The following is a 24,984-nucleotide window of genomic DNA, read 5'->3' on the forward strand; positions in this document are numbered from 1 at the left end:
GGTACCGGGCATTATACAGGAGGGTGCTGTGAGGTGGGTGCAGGTACCGGGCACTATACAGCAGGGTGCTGTGAGGTGGGTGCAGGTACCGGCATTATACAGCAGGGTGCTGTGAGGTGGGTGCAGGTACCGGGCACTATACAGCAGGGCGCTGTGAGGTGGGTGCAGGTACCGGGCATTATACAGGAGGATGCTGTGAGGTGGGTGCAGGTACCAGGCACTATACAGCAGGGTGCTGTGGCTTAGCTGGTTAAAGCGCCTGTCTAGTAAACAGGAGATCCTGAGTTCAACTCTCAGCAGCGCCTGATAGATGTTCTTTTATCAACAAGCAAAGTATTAATATACCGTAGTGTCCCCTGAGATGGAAATAAATGTGTGTGACCCAGAGCCCGCGCAGTGTGACATTGAGTACTTCCCTTTACCTAATATGTAAAAATTAGATTGTAAGCTTTTCTAAGACTGTATCACTTGATTGTTTTTCTATGCATGTGATAGAGACAGAACTATAAAATATTGTATATTTAACCATTTTTATATTTTTCCCTTTTTTTTATAACTAGTTTTATTGTTTTTTTGAAAGTATACATAAACAGTCATAGCATCTATTTTTTAACTTTTTTATAGTCATTGTAATGGTGAAAGGGTTAACCAGGCTCACTAATAAAGGTTAAGCCCACTTGGTTACCCCTGATCCGTGTGTTGGAGTCCTAGAGTGTCAGCTCTTGGACCCAGATGTCCTAAATGCATTACTGAGACTGTGTGCAAATTATGCGACATTAAATATTTATGTGACTTTTGCCTTTCTTGGGGTGCTGGAACCGGGAGATTTCTAAGCTGTAAGTTTCAGGGTGGGTTTGCCGGAGAAAGTCTTTACAGAATGTGTCTATGTGTCGGGGTTCCGGAGTTATGGGATACCCCAAAAGTTGGATTCGGGAATCGAGTGAGATTCTCGGATACAGCCAAGCACTTTGCTCCCATCAGACTCTGACTCTGAAAATGTTCTTACTCTCACCGCCAGGATTCCTGCTGCAGCCTCATCCAGACTAGGTAAGGGGGCATGAAGGGGTTAATGTATACCTGCAACCATACACTGGGTCCCTAGAATAGAGAGGGGTTCCTTGTATAAGGAGAGGTGCCCAGATAGATGCCCAGGTACCCTGAACCAGGTATAGGGGTTCAGGGGGAGCCCCAGCCAAGTGATAAAGCTGAGAGTAATTTTTTCTGTGTAAATATTTTAAAAAGTTATTTCTAAAGTGCGCCAAGAATGAGGCTAGTGAGTGTAGGTAATATATACCCTCACTCCATCCCTGACAGCAGAATAGGGACTTATATATGTTACCCCACCACAGACTGGACACAGTATATTTTATTAAAGAGTTATATTTAATAGGTATATGTACTGATAACCTGTAAATGAACTGTGGGATTTCCAAGTCATGGATTCCGAGGGACCAGATAACTACCAAGCTTGGTGTCTCTGGGTCTGTGCGGAATCCGGACATGAAAGCCTCAGGGATGCCAAGGTGTTAGAACAGGAGGGTACTGCAGTTCTGCTTGAGTAACCGCATTCTGGGCTAACACAGGGCTATCCGGCCACTAATTGCCAGAACCCAGACTCTGTGGAGCCTGGGCAGCGAGTGGGCTCAGTATGCAAAGAGGAAGAGGGGCCAGGTTGGTGCATGCCTCTTTACAGACTGAAAAAAGGTGCCCTCCCGGCTTTACAATACCGGCAAATCGGTGATTGGCTGGCAGGAGAATTCCCACGCTCTGATAGGCTGTAGAAGTTGGTGAATGAGACCCTGAAACCCATAAGGAGACTTGCAGCCAATCAGGAGCGCAGATTCCAAGCGCCAAACCAGCAGCAGGAAATTCAAAGATGCTCTGTGCTGAATAGACACGAGCCGGCTTCAAGGATTTTGACTCAAGAATTTTGACTGAAGTCCCACTTCTGAAGAACATAGCGGTCGTGTCTGGCATTGCACACCGAAATCAGTTCCAGGACTTTCGTGAGTACCTACCGGTTTTTGGGAAGGGCTCCTTCAGAGGTCATTTTTGTGAATTTTATTTAAAGGATTGTGTGTATGTCTTTTCCTGAAAGAAATGACAATTTATTTTACCTCCTTGCTTTGCTCAATCAATGATCCCGGTATAAAGAGGTGTTAAATAACCCGGTCTCCCGTGACAGTCCTCATTGTAGATGGGATTCACATGATTCAGAAACTATTTCTTCCACTGGGATCCATTTTAATGGGTCTGATGTGTCTGCTATACAGACCAAAGTTTCTGAATGCCTCTCTGGAATATCATCCTGGATGGCCATCCGCCGACTGAAACTTAACATGGCAAAAACAGAGCTCCTTATACTTCCTCCCAAACCTGGCCCTACTACCTCCTTCCACATTACTGTTGGAAATACGATCATTCACCCAGTAGCCCACGCACGCTGGCTAGGGGTTACACTTGATTCCTCACTCTCATTCTCCTCTCATATTCAAAACGTTTCTAAAACTTGTCGCTTTTTCCTCCGCAATATCACAAAGATACACCATTTCCTCTGTTACTCAACTGCTAAAACTCTGACTCAGGCCCTCATTCTCTCACGTCTTGATTATTGCACCCTCCTACTGTCCGGCCTTCCTACCTCTCACCTGTCTCCCCTACAATCTATCCTAAACGCTGCTGCCAGAATCACTCTACTCTTTCCTAAATCTGTCTCAGCATCTCCCCTCCTGAAATCCCTCTCCTGGCTTCCGATTAAATCCCGTATCACACACTCAATTCTCCTCCTCACTTTTAAAGCTTTACACTCTTCTGCCCCTCCTTACATCTCAGCCCTAATTTCTCGCTATGCACCATCCCGACTCTTGCGTTCTTCTCAAGGATGTCTTCTTTCTACCCCCTTTGTATCTAAAGCTCTCTCCTGCCTTAAACCTTTCTCACTTTCTGCCCCACACCTCTGGAATGCCCTTCCCATAAATACCCGACTAGCCACCTCGCTATCCACCTTTAAGACCCACCTTAAGACACATCTGCTTAAAGAAGAATTTGAGTAGCACTGGATAATCATGGACACAAGACACATAAAGCTTGGCCCACTGCAGACGCACATTCTAGTATTCCCTCCTACTGTCTCTGTACGTTCTCCCTACCTACCAATTAGATTGTAAGCTCCTCGGAGCAGGGACTTCTTCCTTAATGTTACTTTTACAGTATGTCTGAAGCACTTATTTCCATGATCTGTTATTTATATTAATTGTTATTTATATGATATGTATTACTACTGTGAAGCGCTATGTACATTTATGGTGCTATATAAATAAAGACAAACAATACAATACAATCTTTGAATTTCCCGCTGTTGGTTTGGCACTTGGAATCTGCGTGTAAGGAATCCGCTCCTCGGTTTACTGTTTGCCTTACCTTGCAGGCTTGTGCGGTCCTGGAGCACTTCTCCTGATGTTTGCTGCAGCCTGGATTCACTCACCAAAGTAATGCTGCCACACGCCCCTTCTGCCATTGGTTCACAGACCTTTAAGTATTGCCTTCCCACAATGCTCCCTGCCGAGCATAGTCCTTCCTGGATGTCTCTGTGTTCTGCCATAAGCCTTGTCTTGTCTGTCGCCTTGGTTCCTGAGACCGGCTGCTAGTGTCACGCAGCGGTCTGTTCCTGAGCTGAAGCGGAGTACTCTCCTTGTTGTCTTCAGCCCCCTGGTTCCTGTGACCGGCTGCTAGTCACATGCAGTGGTCAGTTCCTGTTTCCTGTGCTGAAGCTGAGTACTCTCCTTGTTACTTCAGCTCCTTGTTTCCTGTGACCGGCTGCTATATTCACGCAGCGGTCTGTTCCTGTTTCCTGCACTGAAGCGGAGGTTTCCCTGTGTATCTTCAGCTTCTTGGTTCCTTGGGCCTACTCTTTCCCTAATCTAGAGAGGCCGTGTCCTGGTTCCTGCGCTGAAACGGAGGATTCCCCAGCCCGCTCAGGACTCTTGCGCTGAAGCACTGGTTTACCAGTGCAGCTAGGCGGTGTGCTACTCTGGTCTGTCTACCACCTCCTGAGACCAGTACCATGGGCCATGGTCGCCGCACGCGCAGAAGCCACTCCCGCGCTCCTAAGCTGAAGCGGGGCTCTACTGACTACCTGTTGCCGAACTCCTGCTTGAACAACGTTTACCCTGATATCTCCAGTCCTGACCCTGGCGTGTCCACCGACGATGCTGTCTTCTCCTATCCTGATTCTGCTACATACGACTACGAACTGCGCAATCCGGATCCGCCTGCGCGGTCTAAGGTCGGTGCTTTTACAACCCCACCTCAGCCACGCGGTCCGACCCAGGTTTGTGGCGAGCACAGCCGTGACAGTATGCTCGGCCCCACAAACTCGGACCGCCCTGTGGTGAGGGTTGGTATGTTTCTGTCTGAAATCCTGTCCCGGCCTGTAGACCAGTCCCAGTTTGAAAACCAGTATCTGTGCGAAATACTACCCCTGATTGAAGATCAGATTATGTATGAAGGTTTAACCCCGTTGCAAAGACAATGCCGTAACGATCTCATTATTAAGGCTTACTGCCTCAAGGACTTAAAACAGTCTCTGGCCGCTTGTGTTTGCTCCCCTGGTTCCCCTTTAACCTGGGATAATGTGAATCCTATCAAACTTGCCAACGCCCAAGATATACTATGTTCCCGTAGTACAACAGGACCCTCTCTTCATGTTGGTTCATGCTCAAGACACACTCCGTGTACTTTCCCTGACTTTGGACATTTGCATAAAGGAACAGGACCCTCTCCTTGCCAGCTACGCTGCCGCTTGGCAGTCCACCTGTGCTGCCAGTCCTGTCGCTAAACCTGGGGACGTATCTCCCTCTCCAGGAAATTACCAAACTGACTCACTATCACTGCCCCCTAACGTAGAAGCTGCCACGGTCCCTAGCTCTGATTGTACACCCAGGTACTCTGACACCAATGATACGTCTACGTTAACCCCTGCTGATCAGTCCTGTGAGGTTCCCCTGGAATATACGTATATTTCTCTAGCCAACACTAAGGCTCTAGTATCCGAGAACAAGTCCCTTTTTCCCTCTATTCCTAACTCTGAATCTCCCTTTTCAGCCCTTGAAGTTTTTCCTGCTTTAACCCCTGCTAGGCAGTTCTGTATGCCTTCCCTGTCAGAAAACGAATCCCTCCTACCTTCACGTACTCAGTTTGAATTTCTAAGTTCTGTTCCCAGGGTCATTCCTGTATTAACCCCTGTGGGGCAGCTCTCTGAGTCCCCTTTGGTAACCCCCTGTTCTCCGCCAGCCATGGTCACGTCCCTAGCTCCAGAGGAAAAATCCCTTGTCTCACCTATTACAGAGGAAACACTCTCTATGTTCTACTCTCAGGTACTGTTTGCATTAACTCCTGTAAATTCTTGCTGCCTCCAAGCTAATGCCTTCGTTCTAGCCCCAGAGAATGTGTCCCCAAGTCCTACTGCAGAGGTTGCATTAAATGACTTCCCCAAGGTTGTTGAATCCTTAGTTAGTTTTTGCTATAAAACCCCTGCTACAGCTCAAGTCTCAGCTGCTGTGCCCCCTGAAACTTCGGCTAAAGTTCTGATTCCAGTTAAATATATTCAGTTACCAAGTTTTTCCCTAAGCTTGGTCGCAGAGTTCCCATTCCCGGGTACTTCACTGAATCAGTCTGTCACCCAGGGAGCAATGATCCCTGCTTCAGCACATAGTCCCCACATCGTGGAATCTGCAGTCATTTCTGGTTTCCCTGACACTCCTTACCAAATACCCACTTCAGAGACCAGTACAGTTATGATTACCCCCCGTGTACTGTCTGTGTTCTCACCTTCTCAAAGCTTAGGGTTAAAACCGTACAGTGGTCAGTATGCCCCTCCTGGGGTTCATGTGGTGTTCCCAGGAGGGTTTGCTGACACACTGTTTTCACTCAAAAGCGACGCTTTTTCATATGTGCTAGCTAGATGCCTGCACACAGTTTCCCCTCTCTCTGAAATTTGCCTTGCCGGCCCTGATACTCGGAGAGGTAAAAACCTCCCTTCAGATTCAGAATCTCTTTCTATAGAGGTCGTCCTTGCTGTTAGTTCCCCTGATTTCTCTGCCCATGCAAACCCTCCAGGGATCAGTATATCGGTTGTTACCCCCTTAGTACAGTCTGAGACCACCCTGCTTATATTACAAGTCCTGGTGTTTAAATCTGAGCTATTTAGTTTTACTGCCCTTGCTAAACCTCAGTCCCTCAGCACTGCAGCTAAACGTGCTCCAGCAACCGTTGGGTTACTCGGGGTAAAAATTAAAATTCCTGTCTTAAAGGGTACTTTCTCACACATGTCCAGCAAACCTAGAACCTCAGTGATTGATTCTAAGTCACTTATCACTAAATCTGATGTTCTCACTAGTCAAACCCTGACACCCTCACCACTGGCTAGGAGTCCCGTTATCAGAATTTTTGCACTAGTAAACACGCCTAAATCTGTTTTTGTCATGACAAGCACCCCTGTTGTTAGGGCCCTTGCAGTTTTGGATAAGACTCCTTTTACTTCAAAGGTTTCTGCTATTAAGAGTTTCCACGGTTCCAACTTACCGCTTATTGTCTCTTTAACTCCCATCATTACTCTCCCATTACCAGTCACTGATTCCCAGGCACCAGCTCCTGACGCTAGTTCTCCTATCGGTACCCCTGCTTTGCGAGATGTTTCTGTTATGGATTCCGAGCCTCCAGCTCCGGAGTCAATTCCTTTACTCGCTGCTGTTTTTGTAGTCTCTCAGGTCCCTGTCACTGAAGTACAGACTTCAGCTTCTGAGGTTAGCTCCCCTCCCTCCGCTCCCCTTGCTCTGCCTGATTCTCAAGTTTCTGATATTAAAGCCCCAAAGCCTATTCCTACTCCCCAGACAATACTATCTCCCGCTGTGGGTTCCCCAGTATTTGGGAGCTCCACTGCTGAGTGCTTCTCTGCCTCTGTGAAACGATGGTTTTCCCCCTCGGAACCTTCTGTTGCCCCTGTTATTTCCTTTGAGTTGGAAATACTCTGTACGTATCCCAAGATTTCGGTCTCTATGTCTGGTTTACTGCTTGCCTTGTCACCTTCCATACCAATACCGGGAAATGCTCCCACCCACCCTTTACCCTCGCTGACCACTACCTGGGAGACCTCTGGAGGAGAAGTCCCTCTCAAATTCCTACATGCAGAGGTCAGCCAAGACTTTGTCTGTCCCGAAGGTCGCCCGGGTATATTCGATCAACTATCAAGGCCGCTTATCCTAAATTCTGGTCCCATTACTAAAGACTGGGCTCCCAGTGGGGGTTCTTCTGCCGTTTCTGCTCCGGAACCCTCTGGTTCTTCACAGCCTTGGATTCCCAAGCCTGTCTGGCCGCAGTTCTCTCCGGGGGGTGGGGGTACACAAAGGAGTGACACCAATCCTAGACGGTTCAGGAACAACTCCTGGTCCCCCAACTCTGAGTGGTCTTGTTCGCCCCGGAGGTCTCACGTGAAGGAGGGGGTACTGTAAGGAATCCGCTCCTCGGTTTACTGTTTGCCTTACCTTGCAGGCTTGTGCGGTCCTGGAGCACTTCTCCTGATGTTTGCTGCAGCCTGGATTCACTCACCAAAGTAATGCTGCCACACGCCCCTTCTGCCATTGGTTCACGGACCTTTAAGTATTGCCTTCCCACAATGCTCCCTGCCGAGCATAGTCCTTCCTGGATGTCTCTGTGTTCTGCCATAAGCCTTGTCTTGTCTGTCGCCTTGGTTCCTGAGACCGGCTGCTAGTGTCACGCAGCGGTCTGTTCCTGAGCTGAAGCGGAGTACTCTCCTTGTTGTCTTCAGCCCCCTGGTTCCTGTGACCGGCTGCTAGTCTCATGCAGCGGTCAGTTCGTTTCCTGTGCTGAAGCTGAGTACTCTCCTTGTTACTTCAGCTCCTTGTTTCCTGTGACCGGCTGCTATATTCACGCAGCGGTCTGTTCCTGTTTCCTGCACTGAAGCGGAGGTTTCCCTGTGTATCTTCAGCTTCTTGGTTCCTGGGTCCTACTCTTTCCCTAATCTAGAGAGGCCGTGTCCTGGTTCCTGCGCTGAAACGGAGGATTCCCCAGCCCGCTCAGGACTCTTGCGCTGAAGCACTGGTTTACCAGTGCAGCTAGGCGGTGTGCTACTCTGGTCTGTCTACCACCTCCTGAGACCAGTACCATGGGCCATGGTCGCCGCACGCGCAGAAGCCACTCCCGCGCTCCTAAGCTGAAGCGGGGCTCTACTGACTACCTGTTGCCGAACTCCTGCTTGAACAACGTTTACCCTGATATCTCCAGTCCTGACCCTGGTGTGTCCACCGACGATGCTGTCTTCTCCTATCCTGATCCTGCTACGTACGACTACGAACTGCGCAATCCGGATCCGCCTGCGCGGTCTAAGGTCGGTGCTTTTACAACCCCACCTCAGCCACGCGGTCCGACCCAGGTTTGTGGCGAGCACAGCCGTGACACTGCGCTCCTGATTGGCTGCAAGTCTCCTTATGGGTTTCAGGGTCTCATTCACCAACTTCTACAGCCTATCAGAGCGTGGGAATTCTCCTGCCAGCCAATCACCGATTTGCCGGTATTGTAAAGCCGGGAGGGCACCTTTTTTCAGTCTGTAAAGAGGCATCCACCAACCTGGCCCCTCTTCCTCTTTGCATACTGAGCCCACTCGCTGCCCAGGCTCCACAGAGTCTGGGCTCTGGCACATGGTGGCCAGATAGCCCTGTGTTAGCCCAGGATGCGGTTACTCAAGCAGAACTGCAGTACCCCTCCTGTTCTAACACCTTGGCATCCCTGAGGCTTTCATGTCCGGATTCCGCACAGACCCAGAGGCACCAAGCTTGGTAGTTATCTGGTCCCTCGGAATCCATGACTTGGAAATCCCACAGTTCATTTACAGGTTATCAGTACATATACCTATTAAATATAACTCTTTTAATAAAATATACTGTGTCCTGTCTGTGGTGGGGTAACATATATAAGTCCCTATTCTGCTGTCAGGGATGGAGTGAGAGTATATATTACCTACACTCACTAGCCTCATTCTTGGTGCACTTTAGAAATAACTTTTAAAACTTTTACACACAAGAAATTACTCTCAGCTTTATCATTTGGCTGGGGCTCCCCCTGAACCCCTATACCAGGTTCAGGGTACCTGGGCATCTATCTGGGCACCTCTCCTTATACAAGGAACCCCTCTCTATACTAGGGACTCAGTTTATGGTTGCAGGTATACATTAACCCCTTCATGCCCCCTTACCTGGTCTGGATGAGGCTGCAGCAGGAATCCTGGCGGTGAGTCGTATGAACGTTTTCAGAGTCAGAGTTTGCCCGGAGTAATGTGCTTGGCTGTATCCGAGAATCTCACTCGATTCCCGGATCCAACTTTTGGGGTATCCCATAACTCCGGAACCCCGATACATAGACACATTCTGTAAAGACACTTACAGCCAAGAAATCTCCCGGTCCCAGCACCCCAGGAAAGTCAAAAGTCACATAAATCTTTAATGTCGCATAATTTGCACACAGTCACAGTAATGCATTTAGGACATCTGGGTCCAAGAGCTGACACTCTAGGACTCCAACACACGGATCAGGGGTAACCAAGTGGGCTTAACCTTTATTAGTGAGCCTGGTTAACCCTTTCACCATTACAATGACTATAAAATAGATGCTATGACTGTTTATGTATGCTTTCCAAAAAACAATAAAACCAAAGTTATAAAAAAAAGGTGAAAAATATAAAAATGGTTAAATATACAATATTTTATAGTTCTGTCTCTATCACATGCACAGAAAAACAATCCAGTTATACAGTCTTAGAAAAGCTTATGATCTAATTTTTACACATTAGGTAAAGGGAAGTACTCAATGTCACACTGCGCGGGCTCTGGGTCACACACATTTATTTCCATCTCAGGGGACACTACAGTATATTAATACTTTGCTTGTTGATAAAAGAACATCTATCAGGCGCTGCTGAGAGTTGAACTCAGGATCTTCTGTTTACTAGACAGGCGCTTTAACCAGCTAAGCCACAGCACCCTGCTGTATAGTGCCTGGTACCTGCACCCATCTCACAGCACCCTGCTGTATAGTGCCGGTACCTGCACCCATCTCACAGCGCCCCTGCTGTATAGTGCCGGTACCTGCACCCACCTCACAGCGCCCTGCTGTATAGTGCCCGGTACCTGCACCCACCTCACAGCCCCCTGCTGTATAGTGCCCGGTACCTGCACACACCTCACAGGTCTGTGCTGCGCTATCATTCTCCCCTCACAGAAGCAGCAGCCTGTGCTGGGAATGTAATATGATGCGGCCTCTGTCCTGCTGCTGTGGATTCTCGCTTAGGGTGCGAGAGGTCCCGGGTTCAAATCCCGGACGAGCCCTTCTTTTTCTGTAGCTAATAATTTCCAGGGTTTCAGGGCTGCTGCTGCACGGTGTCTCTTTCAGCTGCTCATGTGGCATCTTCATGATACTACATTACAGGTCTCAGGCCAGGTTCCCAGTGACCGCCACTGCGCACGGCATGCTCGCCACTCACCACAGCCCCATCACACGCTCGCTGGCAGGGAAGACAAGAATTTTGTCTTTCCTTGCCGCGACGCGATCATATGGTCGGCGGGCAGCCAATGGAAGGGCAGATAGTGCCTTGTTCCGCGATATGGGGTGTGGTGAGGGCGTGCCCGTGATGTCACATGAGTGGTTTGCCCACATTGGCTGAACTGCGCATATTACCGGCCCATCGCGCAACAAAGACAATTTTTTTTGTCTTTGCACGCATTGCGCCTACCCACGCTTATGTGCGCATGCGTGATCAGCAAAGACGCAGCCTTAGGCCTGGGACATAGTGAGTTTAAGCGTCGCTGAGCCGCGCTGAGCCGCGCTGAGCAGATGCATAAAGCCCCTGCATCTGTCATCAGCGCGGCTATAGTTTCCCCCTCTGCATGCGCGCTGATGCGTGCGGAGGCTGAGAAACTTTGCCGAGACAGGCAGGTTTGAAATTTGCCGCTCGGGGAAGAGGAGGAGCGGTCACGTGACCGGAGCGGGAGACTAGCCCTGCCTCCCGCTCCGCCTCCTGGCACGCCTCTGCCTCCGCTCCGCCCCGCCCCCTGATCGCGCTCACTGCCTCGCCTGCAAGGACAGGAAAAAGCTACATTTTCAGCAGGCGAGGCAGAGCAGGAGCGCGCCTCAGCGAGCTTCAAGTCACTATGTCCCATGTCTTAGGCGACGGCCCTGGTGTAGGTGCTGCACGTGTGCCTGCCGGTGCGTGCAGCTGTGATCCCCTCCCATCGCGCCCTACAGACCGCAGATCGCTGTTTTAAGCTGTGCCCGTGCAGCAGCCAACACTGGAGCCGCAGCCTTAGGGGTGAAAGTCAGATTGGAATTGGCTAAGGAAATTTGTCTTTGTATAGTAATCGCTTAATTGGGAGTGATAAAACTTGATAAAATCTAAATGTAGAGGCAGTAGGGGGCGTAACTATTTTCTCTTTGATAAAAAAATATATCACCAAATAAGGGGCATGGCAATGGGCACAAAGTGTGCCCCCACGTATGCCAACCTCTACCTGGGATGGTGGGAATCCCAGGTAGTATTCACTGAAGACCTGGAGGCATACACTGAGCACATTGACCTCTGGATCCGCTACATCGACGATGTGTTTGTCCTGTGGCGAGGGAACCCTCAAAGAGTTCATCAGTATACTCAATACTAATTTGTACAATCTCCACCTAACACTGGAATATAATAAGGACACCATGTGCTTCTTAGACCTACAGATTTCTAGGGGCCCTGATGGCATCCTCCATACCACAATCTACCGCAAGGCTACAGCCACCAATAACCTCCTTGAAGCAAGTAGCCACCACCCCAGAGCTCAGATCAACGCCATACCGACAGGCCAGTTCCTCCGATTAAGAAGGAACTGTAGCACTGATCAGGAGTTTGACCAACAGTCAAAGAATATGACACAACGCTTTGTGGATAGGGGGTATAGCCGTAAGTGTATCAAAAAGGCCTACAAGAGAGCAAAATACACCTCACGTAAATCCCTCATCATGGACAAACCACCATATCTGAGGGACAGAGTGATACGCTTCATAGGCACATTCAACCGGGAATAGCCCCTGGCAAGAAATATTCTGAGAAAACACTGGCACATTCTGAGAGCAGATGACCTCCTGAAAGGAGTAACCAACGAGTATCCATCCATGACCAGCAGACGAGCCAAGAATCTGCAGGATCTACTGGTCCATAGCCACTTTGTGGATGAGACACCGAGAACATGGCTGCCACCCAAACCTACGGGATCCTACACTTGCCAACGATGCAAGGCTTGCCAGTATATGAAAACTACTAAACAATTTGGGAACTGGAACAACACTAAAATGTACCAAATACGCAGTTTCATCAACTGCCTCAGCACGGGTGTCATATACCAAGGCAAGTGTATATGCGGGAAAGTGTACGTGGGAAAGACTAGCAGGTGTCTCAAACAGAGGGTGCTTGAGCACATAGGCACTGTCAGGAATAAGGCTGACAAACCCCTGTTGAGAGACGTCAACTTGTGTCATGGCGGGGATCTGAAAGCTGTCACCTTCTGTGGAATTGACCACCTCACTCGGGGACAAAGAAGGGGAGACTGGGACAAAGCCCTCCTCCAAAAGGAGTCCAAATGGATTTACACACTTGGGACGCTATCACCTAGAGGTCTCAATGAGGGATTCCTGTATACTCCTTTTCTGTGACAGCCCCCACCCCTGAGACAGCTGCCATGACTCTCCATAGCTGTATCTATGACACAGACCATATCTCCACTTTCACTGTCTTTATGTACACCTCTCCCCCATCCGATCACTAATACCCCCACTCATCCTACTTGCTCTGCCATCACGGTATCAGGCTACTCCATAGTCCTGTACATTGATTACTGCCACCTACCAGTGGTGACATTACTTTAAGTAGGGCATCTCTGAACCCTCACACAACTATAACATGACTATTTATTAGGCATCTCCTTGACACTACCCCTGTAGCACAGAATGAGCCTATTTCTGCTCTACTGTGCATCTATCTGACAAGAAGTAATAACAAGACAACACAACTGTCAGATCCTTAATACATAGTGTGCTAGGTATGCAGTTATTAACATTGGCATACTCACTGTGTTCCTGCAACAGCACCAAGCACACCTCAGCGCACCAGGGGTTAATCCATGACGTCATCTCACTGGAGGCCCTATATATATACCTGCCTACCTGCAGGGTTCCCTTAACCATACTTACCATTCGCCTTGAGAAAGCCTCTCGCGAAACGCGCGCGTCGGCTCCTATCTCCCACGTGCACGCGCAGACCAGTGACTGCCTCCGCATTATGTGTCTCTAACCGCGAGTTTATGCGGCAGCCTGCTCGTGCAGGATATACAGGGTAAAAGTGCCCCGATGGTCACTTTAAGCCTCTAATGTGCAGTGTTTATAAAGTAAGTGCTCACTATCCATAGGTGTATTGATTTTAAGTTACCTGCAGTAACACTCAAGCTGCGCTGCTGTACATGGTATTTCAGACAGCAGCACAAAGGTTTACTCTCTGTGCAAACCTTCAGCTTACCCTCTGATATAAGACCAGTGTTATATATCTTCTAGCTACAGTGTCTCCCTGACAAAGGTTCCTTTTACCTTACCCTCTGCTCATAGTCAGCGTAACCCACCTGTTACACATAGCCAAGGAGGTCAATGCAGGACACTTATCCCTGCAGCACAGCACCTCGAGGTTACCTCAGGTCATTCTGACACTTAGCTAGACACACCATTACTACAGAGTGGTAACATAGCTGATAGCACACACGACCACTGATAATCCCAATATATCTGTTCCCAGTGTTTATTAGTAACTACAGATCACACTTACCACCTTACTAAGGGCTTACGCAGATCCTGCCATTAAGTGATATGTAGTCTCAGTACCTATTTGAGCACACCTATCAGCACGCACTTACCACACAGGTCCACATCAGGATCTCTGTGTTGTTCTGTTACCAGTGTTCTATTACAGATATATCTGGTATATAAGATATCGTCTGATCCGGAGCCAATACGGCTATTAATATCTAGGATCAACCTACCTCCAGTACGTTGCTCCAACATCTACCATTTTAATATATGATGCTATCAATAAAGAATATGTTTTAAATCACTCACTTATCATCAGAGCGTGAACCTGAGTGCTATACAGGGTTCTCTCTCTATTTGTTCACTACTAAAATCTAAATGTAAAAGTATTTAACAGTCTTCATAGGGCTATAAAAGTAGAGGGGCTCGTCCGGGATTTGAACCCGGGACCTCTCGCACCCTAAGCGAGAATCATACCCCTAGACCAACGAGCCAGCTGACAGATTCATCTGACAGATGTGTAGTTAGAAGCCACATCAGCAGCAGGACAGAGGCCGCATCATATTACATTCCCTGCACAGGCTGCTGCTTCTGTGAGGGGAGAATGATAGCGCAGCACAGACCTGCGCCCAGCGGCTGCAGGAACACCGGGTATATCCTGCTGTATAGTGCCCAGTACCTGCACCCACCTCACAGCACCCTGCTGTATAGTGCCCGGTACCTGCACCCACCTCACAGCGCCCCTGCTTTATAGTGCCCGGTACCTGCACCCACCTCACAGCCCCTGTATCATACTGATAGAAATACAGCTTCCCATTCCCAAATAATACAAACAGTTTATTAATACAGACTAACAATAAGAAACACTGAATAAAAAACTAAAGAAAGGGTATGAATAGAGGGTGTGAATAGAGGATTTGTGTGGGTGTTTTTTATTGAGGGGTAAAGAAGTTGTTGGGAGAGAGGTGTATAACTAATGGGGCAGTGGGGAGTGGGGAAGTTGGAGAGAACAGAGACGTTCACAAAGGAGTGAGGAAACAGTAACCAGAAAAGGCAGTAGGGAGGGCATAGTGATATGCAGGAGGAGAGATTCCCAGGTACTGGAGGATAGAAAAAGTACAAAGAATCACAGCGGAAGAAATCGTTTCTGAATCACGTGCATCTCATCTACAACGAGGACTATAAAAAAGGTGAAAAATATAAAAATGGTTAAATATACATTTTTTTATAGTTCTGTCTTTACCACATGCATAGAAAAATAATTTAGTGATATTGTCTTTAAAAGGCTAACAATCTAAGTTTTACGCAGACATTTATTTCCATTTCAGGGGACACTACAGTATATTAATACTTTGTTTGTTGATAAAAGAACATCTATCAGGCGCTGCTGTGAGTTGAACTCAGGATCTCCTGTTTACTAGACAGGCGCTTTAACCAACTAAGCCACAGCACCCTGCTGTATAGTGCCTGGTACCTGTACCCACCTCAAAGTACCCCGCTGTATAGTGCCCGGTACTGCACCCACCTCACAGCACCCTGCTGTATAGTGCCGGTACCTGCACCCACCTCACAGCACCCTGCTGTATAGTGCCGGTAAATGCACCCACCTCACAGCACCCTGCTGTATAGTGCCCGGTACCTGCACTCACCTCACAGCGCCCCTGCTGTATAGTGCCCGGTAACTGCACCCACCTCACAGCGCCCCGCTGTATAGTGCCCGGTACCTGCACCCACCTCACAGCACCCTGCTGTATAGTGCCCGGTACCTGCACCCACCTCACAGCACCCTGCTGTATAGGGCCCGGTACCTGCACCCACCTCACAGCGCCCTGCTGTATAGTGCCGGTACCTGCACCCACCTCACAGCACCCTGCTGTATAGTGCCCGGTACCTGCACCCACCTCACAGCACCCTGCTGTATAGTGCCCGGTACCTGCACCCACCTCACAGCACCCTGCTGTATAATGCCCAGTACCTGCACCCACCTCACAGCGCCCTGCTGTATAGTGACCGTTACCTGCACCCACCTAACAGCCCCTGCTGTATAGTGCCCGGTACCTGCACCCACCTCACAGCACCCTGCTGTATAATGCCCGGTACCTGCACCCACCTCACAGCACCCTGCTGTATAGTGCCCGGTACCTGCACCCACCTCACAGCACCCTGCTGTATAATGCCCGGTACCTGCACTCACCTCACAGCACCCTGCTGTATAGTGCCCGGTACCTGCACCCACCTCACAGCACCCTGCTGTATAATGCCCGGTACCTGCACCCACCTCACAGCCCCTGTATCATACTGATAGAAATACAGTTTCCCATCCCAAATAATACAAACAGTTTATTAATACAGACAAACAATAAGAAACACTGAATAAAAAGTAACGCTCTGTAATTGTCACAAAATAGGAGACCGAGTAATCTACCCAATGAACGTAACTGCTACAGCAGTCACACCCCATAGTAATATACAAGAGAAAAGAGTATCTTAATCTGAGAGTAAATACTCAGCAGGGACAAAAGCAATTCAGTGACATTGTTACAGAAAGCTTACACTCTAATACTTACATGTTAGGTAAAGGTGAGCACTCAACGTCATACATAAATCACACACATTTCTATTTCCACACACATGAAGAATTGCAGCTGGCTCGTTGGTCTAGGGGTATGATTCTCGCTTAGGGTGCGAGAGGTCCCGGGTTCAAATCCCGGACGAGCCCATCTTTTTCTGTAGCTAATAATTTCCAGGGTTTCAGGCCTGCTGCTGCACGGTGTCTCTTTCAGCTGCTCACGTGGCATCTTCATGATACTACATTACAGGTCTCAGGCCAGGTTCCCAGTGACCGCCACTGCTCGCCACACACCACAGCCCCATCACACGCTCGCTGGCAGGGAAGACAAGAATTTTGCCTTATGTGTTAGAAACAACCTTTTTTTCTCATTCTGCGTCCTCGTCTCATATGAACCAGGCTTGTTACAGTAGTAAAAGGTTTATACGTGTTTTTCCCTTTTTGTAGAAGATGAAATCCTTTTATTTGTATATAGATCCTTGTTGATCCTTTCAGTAGAAATGAAGCACCACACAGAGATCTATTTCTGACACATCTGACCCTTTAAAATGGATCCCAGCGGAAAAATAGTTTCTGAATCATGTGAATCCCATCTACAACGAGGACTGTCACGGGAGACCGGGTTATTTAACACCTCTTTATACCGGGATCATTGATTGAGCAAAGCAAGGAGGTAAAATAAATTGTAATTTCATTCAGAAAAAGACATACACACAATCTTTTAAATAAAATTCACAAAAATGACCTCTGTAGGAGCCCTTTCCAATGACCGGTAGGTACTCACGAAAGTCCTGCAACTGATTTCGGCGTGCAATGCCAGACACGACCGCTATGTTCTTCAGAAATGGGACATGAGTCAAAATTCTTGAGTCAAAATCCTTGAAGCCGGCTCGTGTCTATTCAGCACAGAGCATCTTTGAATTTCCCGCTGTTGGTTTGGCGCTTGGAATCTGCGCTCCTGATTGGCTGCAAGTCTCCTTATGGGTTTCAGGGTCTCATTCACCAACTTCTACAGCCTATCAGAGCGTGGGAATTCTCCTGCCAGCCAATCACCGATTTGCCGGTATTGTAAAGCCGGGAGGGCACCTTTTATCAGTCTGTAAAGAGGCATCCACCAACGTGACACCTCTTCCTCTTTGCATACTGAGCCCACTCGCTGCCCAGGCTCCACAGAGTCTGGGTTCTGGCACATGGTGGCCGGATAGCCCTGTGTTAGCCCAGGATGCGGGTACTCAGGCAGAACTGCAGTACCCTCCTGTTCTAACACCTTGGCATCCCTGAGGCTTTCATGTCCGGACTCCGCACAGACACAGAGGCACCAAGCTTGGTAGTTATCTGGTCCCTCGGAATCCAGGACTTGGAAATCCCACAGCTCATTTACAGGTTATCAGTACATATACCTATTAAATATAACTCTTTAATAAAATATACTGTGTCCCGTCTGGGGTGGGGTAACATATATAAGTCCCTATTCTGGTGTCAGGGAGGGAGTGAGGGTATATATTACCTACACTCACTCGCCTCATTCTTGGCGCACTTTAGAAATAACTTTTTAAAACTTTTACACACAAGAAATTACTCTCAGCTTTATCATTTGGCTGGGGCTCCCCCTGAACCCCTATACCAGGTTCAGGGTACCTGGGCATCTATCTGGGCACCTCTCCTTATACAAGGAACCCCTCTCTATTCTAGGGACCCAGTGTATGGTTGCAGGTATACATTAACCCCTTCATGCCCCCTTACCTGGTCTGGATGAGGCTGCAGCAGGAATCCTGGCGGTGAGTCGTAAGAACGTTTTCAGAGTCAGAGTCTGATGGGAGCAAAGTGCTTGGCTGTATCCGAGAATCTCACTCGATTCCCGGATCCAACTTTTGGAGTATCCCATAACTCCGGAACCGAGATACATAGACACATTCTGTAAAGACTTTCTCCGGCAAACCCACCCTGAAACTTACAGCTTAGAAATCTCCAGGTCCCAGCACCCCAGGAAAGGCAAAAGTCACATAAATCTTTAATGTCGCATAATTTGCACACAGTCACAGTAATGCATTTAGGACATCTGGGTCCAAGAGCTGACACTCTAGGACTTCAACACATGGATCAGGGGTAACCAAGTGGGCTTAACCTTTATTAGTGAGCCTGGTTAACCCTTTCACCATTACAATGACTATAAAAAAGTTGAAAAATAGATGCTATGACTGTTTATTTATGCTTTCAAAAAAACAATAAAATCAGTTATAAAAAAAAGGGAAAAATATAAAAATGGTTAAATATACAATATGTTATAGTTCTGTCTCTATCACATGCATAGAAAAACAATCCAGTGATACAGTCTTAGAAAAGCTTACACTACGGTATATTAATACTTTGCTTGTTGATAAAAGAACATCTATCAGGCGCTGCTGAGAGTTGAACTCAGGATCTCCTGTTTACTAGACAGGCACTTTAACCAGCTAAGCCACAGCACCCTGCTGTATAGTGCCCGGTGCCTGCAGCCACCTCACAGCACCCTGCTGTATAGTGCCGGTACCTGCACCCACCTCACAGCACCCTGCTGTATAGTGCCCGGTACCTGCACCCACCTCACAGCACCCTGCTGTATAGTACCTGGTACCTGCACCCACCTCACAGCCCCTGCTGTATAGTGCCCGGTACCTGCACCCACCTCACAGCCCCTGCTGTATAGTGCCCAGTACCTGCACCCACCTCACAGCACCCTGCTGTATAGTGCCCGGTACCTGCACCCACCTCACAGCACCCTGCTGTATAGTACCTGCACCCACCTCACAGCCCCTGCTGTATAGTGCCCGGTACCTGCACCCACCTCACAGCCCCTGCTGTATAGTGCCCAGTACCTGCACCCACCTCACAGAACCCTGCTGTATAGTGCCCAGTACCTGCACCCACCACACAGCACCCTGCTGTATAATGCCCGGTACCTGCACCCACCTCACAGCACCCTGCTCTATAGTGCCTGGTACCTGCACCCACCTCACAGCACCCTGCTGTATAGTGCGGGTACCTGCACCCACCTCACAGCACCCTGCTGTATAGTGCACGGTACCTGCACCCACCTCACAGCACCCTGCTGTATAGTACCTGGTACCTGCACCCACCTCACAGCCCCTGCTGTATAGTGCCCGGTACCTGCACCCACCTCACAGCCCCTGCTGTATAGTGCCCAGTACCTGCACCCACCTCACAGCACCCTGCTGTATAGTGCCCGGTACCTGCACCCACCTCACAGCACCCTGCTGTATAGTACCTGCACCCACCTCACAGCCCCTGCTGTATAGTGCCCGGTACCTGCACCCACCTCACAGCCCCTGCTGTATAGTGCCCAGTACCTGCACCCACCTCACAGAACCCTGCTGTATAGTGCCCGGTACCTGCACCCACCTCACAGCACCCTGCTGTATAATGCCCGGTACCTGCACCCACCTCACAGCACCCTGCTGTATAGTGCCTGGTACCTGCACCCACCTCACAGCACCCTGCTGTATAGTGCGGGTACCTGCACCCACCTCACAGCACCCTGCTGTATAGTGCACGGTACCTGCACCCACCTCACAGCACCCTGCTGTATAGTACCTGGTACCTGCACCCACCTCACAGCCCCTGCTGTATAGTGCCCGGTACCTGCACCCACCTCACAGCCCCTGCTGTATAGTGCCCAGTACCTGCACCCACCTCACAGAACCCTGCTGTATAGTGCCCGGTACCTGCACCCACCTCACAGCACCCTGCTGTATAATGCCCGGTACCTGCACCCACCTCACAGCACCCTGCTGTATAGTGCCTGGTACCTGCACCCACCTCACAGCACCCTGCTGTATAGTGCCCGGTACCTGCACCCACCTCACAGCCCCTGCTGTATAGTGCCCGGTACCTGCACCCACCTAACACTGGAATATAATAAGGACACCGTGTGCTTCTTAGACCTACAGATTTCTAGGGGCCCTGATGGCTTCCTCCATACCACAATCTACCGCAAGGCTACAGCCACCAATAACCTCCTTGAAGCAAGTAGCCACCACCCCAGAGCTCAGATCAACGCCATACCGACAGGCCAGTTCCTCCGATTAAGAAGGAACTGTAGCACTGATCAGGAGTTTGACCAACAGTCAAAGACTATGACACAACGCTTTGTGGACAGGGAGTACAGCCGTAAGTGTATCAAAAAGGCCTACAAGAGAGCAAAATACACCTCACGTAAATCCCTCATCATGGACAAACCACCATATCTGAGGGACAGAGTGATACGCTTCATAGGCACATTCAACCGGGAATGGCCCCTGGCAAGAAATATTCTGAGAAAACACTGGCACATTCTGAGAGCAGATGACCTCCTGAAAGGAGTAACCAACGAGTATCCATCCATGACCAGCAGACGAGCCAAGAATCTGCAGGATCTACTGGTCCATAGCCACTTTGTGGATGAGACACCGAGAACATGGCTGCCACCCAAACCTACGGGATCCTACACTTGCCAACGATGCAAGGCCTGCTAGTATATGAAAACTACTAAACAATTTGGGAACTGGAACAACACTAAAATGTACCAAATACGCAGTTTCATCAACTGCCTCAGCACGGGTGTCATATACCAAGGCAAGTGTATATGCGGGAAAGTGTACGTGGGAAAGACTAGCAGGTGTCTCAAACAGAGGGTGCTTGAGCACATAGGCACTGTCAGGAATAAGGCTGACAAACCCCTGTCGAGACACGTCAACTTGTGTCATGGCGGGGATCTGAAAGCTGTCACCTTCTGTGGAATTGACCACCTCACTCAGGGACAAAGAAGGGGAGACTGGGACAAAGCCCTCCTCCAAAAGGAGTCCAAATGGATTTACACACTTGGGACGCTATCACCTAGAGGTCTCAATGAGGGATTCCTGTATACTCCTTTTCGGTGACAGCCCCCACCCCTGAGACAGCTGCCATGACTCTCCATAGCTGTATCTATGACACAGACCATATCTCCACTTTCACTGTCTTTCTGTACACCTCTCCCCCATCCGATCACTAATACCCCCACTCATCCTACTTGCTCTGCCATCACGGCATCAGGCAACTCCATAGTCCTGTACGTTGATTACTGCCACCTACCAGTGGTGACATTACTTTAAGTAGGGCATCTCTGAACCCTCACACAACTATAAAATGACTATTTATTAGGCATCTCCTTGACACTACCCCTGTAGCACAGAATGAGCCTATTTCTGCTCTACTGTGCATCTATCTGACAATAAGTAATAACAAGACAACACAACAGTCAGATCCTTAATACATAGTGTGCTAGGTATGCAGTTATTAACATTGGCATACTCACTGTGTTCCTGCAACAGCACCAAGCACACCTCAGCGCACCAGGGGTTAATCCATGACGTCATCTCTCTGGAGGCCCTATATATACCTGCCGACCTGCAGGGTTCCCTTAACAATACTTGCTGATTTGAATAATTTTGATCAGACGAAAACATCTACAGAGTATCTGTCCCCGTCCAGATTATTTTCCTACGTAGGTAATGCGTGCACTGAGAAAAAATCACGCTGACACACGTTCAGAATGATAATGTCTGACTTTATTACTACAGACCACGTTCATATATAGAGGCTGCATTGGGGGATTGTATGCAAAAGGAGCTCTCTCAGGTCTAAAGGTTGTGTGTAAATACACATGTCAGTATCTCATTGGTTCTTGTTGGGTCTTTTCCTTGTATGGTCTTGTTGTTGCAGTTTATGGTCCTGTTATTGTATTGTATGTCTTTATTTATATAGTGCCATTAATGTACATAGCGCTTCACAGTAGTAATACATGGGGTAATCAAATAAATAACAGATAATATAAATAACAGATCATGGGAATAAGTGCTTTAGACATAAAAGTAACATTTCGGAAGAGGAGTCCCTGCCCCGAGGAGCTTACAGTCTAATTGGTAGGTAGAACGTACAGAGACAGTACGAGGGAGTTCTGGTAAGTGCATCTGCAGGGGGCCAAGCTTTATGTATCGTGTTCAGAATATCCACAGTGCTATTCATATGCTTCTTTAAGCAAGTGTGTCTTAAGGTGGGTCTTAAAGGTGGATAGAGAGGGTGCTAGTCGGGTACTGAGGGGAAGGGCATTCCAGAGGTGTGGGGCAGAAAGTGAGAAAGGTTTAAGGCGGGAGAGAGCTTTAGATACAAAGGGGATAGAAAGAAGACATCCTTGAGCAGAACGCAAGAGTCGGGGTGGTGCATAGCGAGAAATTAGGGCTGAGATGTAAGGAGGGGCAGAAGAGTGTAAAGCTTTAAAAGTGAGGAGAAGAATGGAATGTGAGATGCGGGATTTGATCGGAAGCCAGGAGAGGGATTTCAGGAGGGGAGATGCTGAGACAGATCTAGGAAAGAGTAGAGTGATTCTGACAGCAGCGTTTAGGATAGATTGTAGGGGAGACAGGTGAGAGGCAGGAAGGCCGGACAGCAGGAGGTTACAGTAATCAAGACGGGAGAGAATGAGGGCCTGAGTCAGAGTTTTAGCAGTCGAGCAACAGAGGAAAGGGCGTATCTTTGTTATATTGCGGAGGAAAAAGCGACAATTTTTAGAAATGTTTTGAATGTGGGGGGCGAATGTGAGAGAGGAGTTGAGTGTGACCCCTAGGCAGCGTGCTTGGGCTACTGGGTGAATGATTGTAGTTCCAACAGTAATGTGGAAGGAGGTAGTAGGGCCAGGTTTGGGAGGAAGTATGAGGAGCTCTGTTTTAGCCATGTTGAGTTTAAGGCGGCGGAGGGCCATCCAGGATGATATAGCAGAGAGACATTCAGAAACTTTGGTTTGTACAGCAGGTGTAAGGACAGGTGTTGAAAAGTATATTTGTGTGTCGTCGGCATAGAGGTGATATTTAAACCCAAAAGATGTTATTAGGTCACCTAGAGAGAGTGTGTACAGAGAAAAGAGAAGAGGTCCCAGGACAGAGCCCTGGGGTACCCCCACAGAGAGATCAATAGAGGAGGAGGAGGTGTTAGCAGAAGAGACACTGAAAGTACGATGGGAGAGGTAGGATGAGATCCAGGATAGAGCTTTGTTCCGAATACCTAGAGTATGGAGAATGTGGAGGAGAAGAGGGTGGTCCACTGTGTCAAATGCTGCAGAGAGGTCGAGTAATATGAGCAGAGTGTAATGACCTCTGTCTTTGGCAGCATGGAGGTCGTCAGTTATTTTAGTGAGGGCTGTTTCGGTGGAGTGAGCAGAGCGGAAGCCAGATTGTAGAGGGTCTAGGAGAGAATAGGTGTTGAGAAAATGGAGCAAGCGAGAGAATACAAGACGTTCAAGGAGTTTAGAGGCAAAAGGCAGGAGGGAGACAGGTCGATAGTTAGAAAGACAGGTAGGGTCAAGCTTGTTGTTCTTGAGTAATGGTATGACTGTTGCATGTTTGAAGGAGGATGGAAAGGTTCCAGAGCAGAGGGAGGAGTTAAAAATGTGTGTGAGCGTAGGGATTATAGTAGGAGCTAGAGGTTTTAGGAGATGGGAGGGAATGGGGTCAAGAGGGCAAGTGGTAGAGGGAGAGGAGGCGATCAAAAGCGACACATCCTCCTCTGAGACAGTGGAAAAAGAGTCAAGGAAGGCAGGAGGAGAGTTAGGAAGAGGTGTAGGATGGGAGGAAGAAACAGAGGGGATGTTCTGCCGTATGGATTCCACCTTTTCCTTAAAAATTATTGCAGGTTTTTTGGACACATCAGCATTTGAGGGGAATTCCTCGGTGCCATCTTCCTTACTTGAAGGGAGGGGTAGCTGCGGTAGCCATTTTTAGTAAAGGAATCATAGCAAAGTATTACAGATGAAGAAATAGGCATTTTATCCAATCCATCACAGTCCCCCCTTGAAATGTCTATTTTTGAGTCTGTCCCTAGATGTATACTAACTCATCTGTCCAGATGTGCCTGGGAACTCTTTTGTGCTGTACGTTAGACGAGTCATGGCTTGTCCATGACCCCCCTTGCCACAGACTTTGCACATAAGGAAGTCAGATGCTGTCCCTATGTGTTTATACTATTGTACTTAACTGGGAGGGACTGTAACGGAGTAAATGGACCATCTTCCGAGAGTGGAATATTATTATCTGACTGCAGAAAAAAGGTAGGTGTGCTATTGTCAACAGCTTTGGTCATGAACTTTTTAAAACATGGGAGAACACAGCAGACAATAATCACAAACAAAACAAAAATAATAACTATTGCGATACCTATTTGGGCAAGAATCTTTTGCCATCCTGTCTTTCCTTGTTAGACCATTTTGTGGTCGGTATCCCCAATCTATTCCCGTGTTCCATCCTACTGCTCCCCAGTAATCACATTCCTTTCCCCAGTAGGAATCCGTTACACATATATAAGTGGACCTGAAACCGACATTGCTGTATAGAACACATTGCCAATGTGTTGAGGGGCAGCTGACAATATTACAATAATCAAAGGAGAAGGTAGCTACATGTGTATTGGATGAATTATACCAAAACGTGACTACCCCTTCATGTTTGGTGATA

General features: G+C 48.5%; 6 non-coding genes across 6 annotated transcripts; 2 read left to right on the plus strand and 4 right to left on the minus strand.

Moving 5' to 3' along the window:
• Positions 1 to 231: 231 nt before the first annotated feature.
• TRNAT-AGU (transfer RNA threonine (anticodon AGU)) lies at positions 232 to 305 on the plus strand. The gene has a single exon. It is a non-coding gene; the product is annotated as a tRNA-Thr (tRNA).
• Positions 306 to 9,979: 9,674 nt separating this feature from the next.
• TRNAT-AGU (transfer RNA threonine (anticodon AGU)) lies at positions 9,980 to 10,053 on the minus strand. The gene has a single exon. It is a non-coding gene; the product is annotated as a tRNA-Thr (tRNA).
• A 4,265-nt stretch (positions 10,054 to 14,318) lies between these two features.
• Positions 14,319 to 14,390, minus strand: TRNAP-AGG (transfer RNA proline (anticodon AGG)). Its single transcript has one exon. It is a non-coding gene; the product is annotated as a tRNA-Pro (tRNA).
• An 885-nt stretch (positions 14,391 to 15,275) lies between these two features.
• On the minus strand, positions 15,276 to 15,349 carry TRNAT-AGU (transfer RNA threonine (anticodon AGU)). Its single transcript has one exon. It is a non-coding gene; the product is annotated as a tRNA-Thr (tRNA).
• Positions 15,350 to 16,543: 1,194 nt separating this feature from the next.
• On the plus strand, positions 16,544 to 16,615 carry TRNAP-AGG (transfer RNA proline (anticodon AGG)). The gene has a single exon. It is a non-coding gene; the product is annotated as a tRNA-Pro (tRNA).
• A 2,244-nt stretch (positions 16,616 to 18,859) lies between these two features.
• On the minus strand, positions 18,860 to 18,933 carry TRNAT-AGU (transfer RNA threonine (anticodon AGU)). The gene has a single exon. It is a non-coding gene; the product is annotated as a tRNA-Thr (tRNA).
• Between the last annotated feature and the right edge of the window lie 6,051 nt (positions 18,934 to 24,984).

This window comes from Ascaphus truei, unplaced genomic scaffold (assembly GCF_040206685.1).
Source record: "Ascaphus truei isolate aAscTru1 unplaced genomic scaffold, aAscTru1.hap1 HAP1_SCAFFOLD_526, whole genome shotgun sequence".
Taxonomy (NCBI): domain Eukaryota; kingdom Metazoa; phylum Chordata; class Amphibia; order Anura; family Ascaphidae; genus Ascaphus; species Ascaphus truei.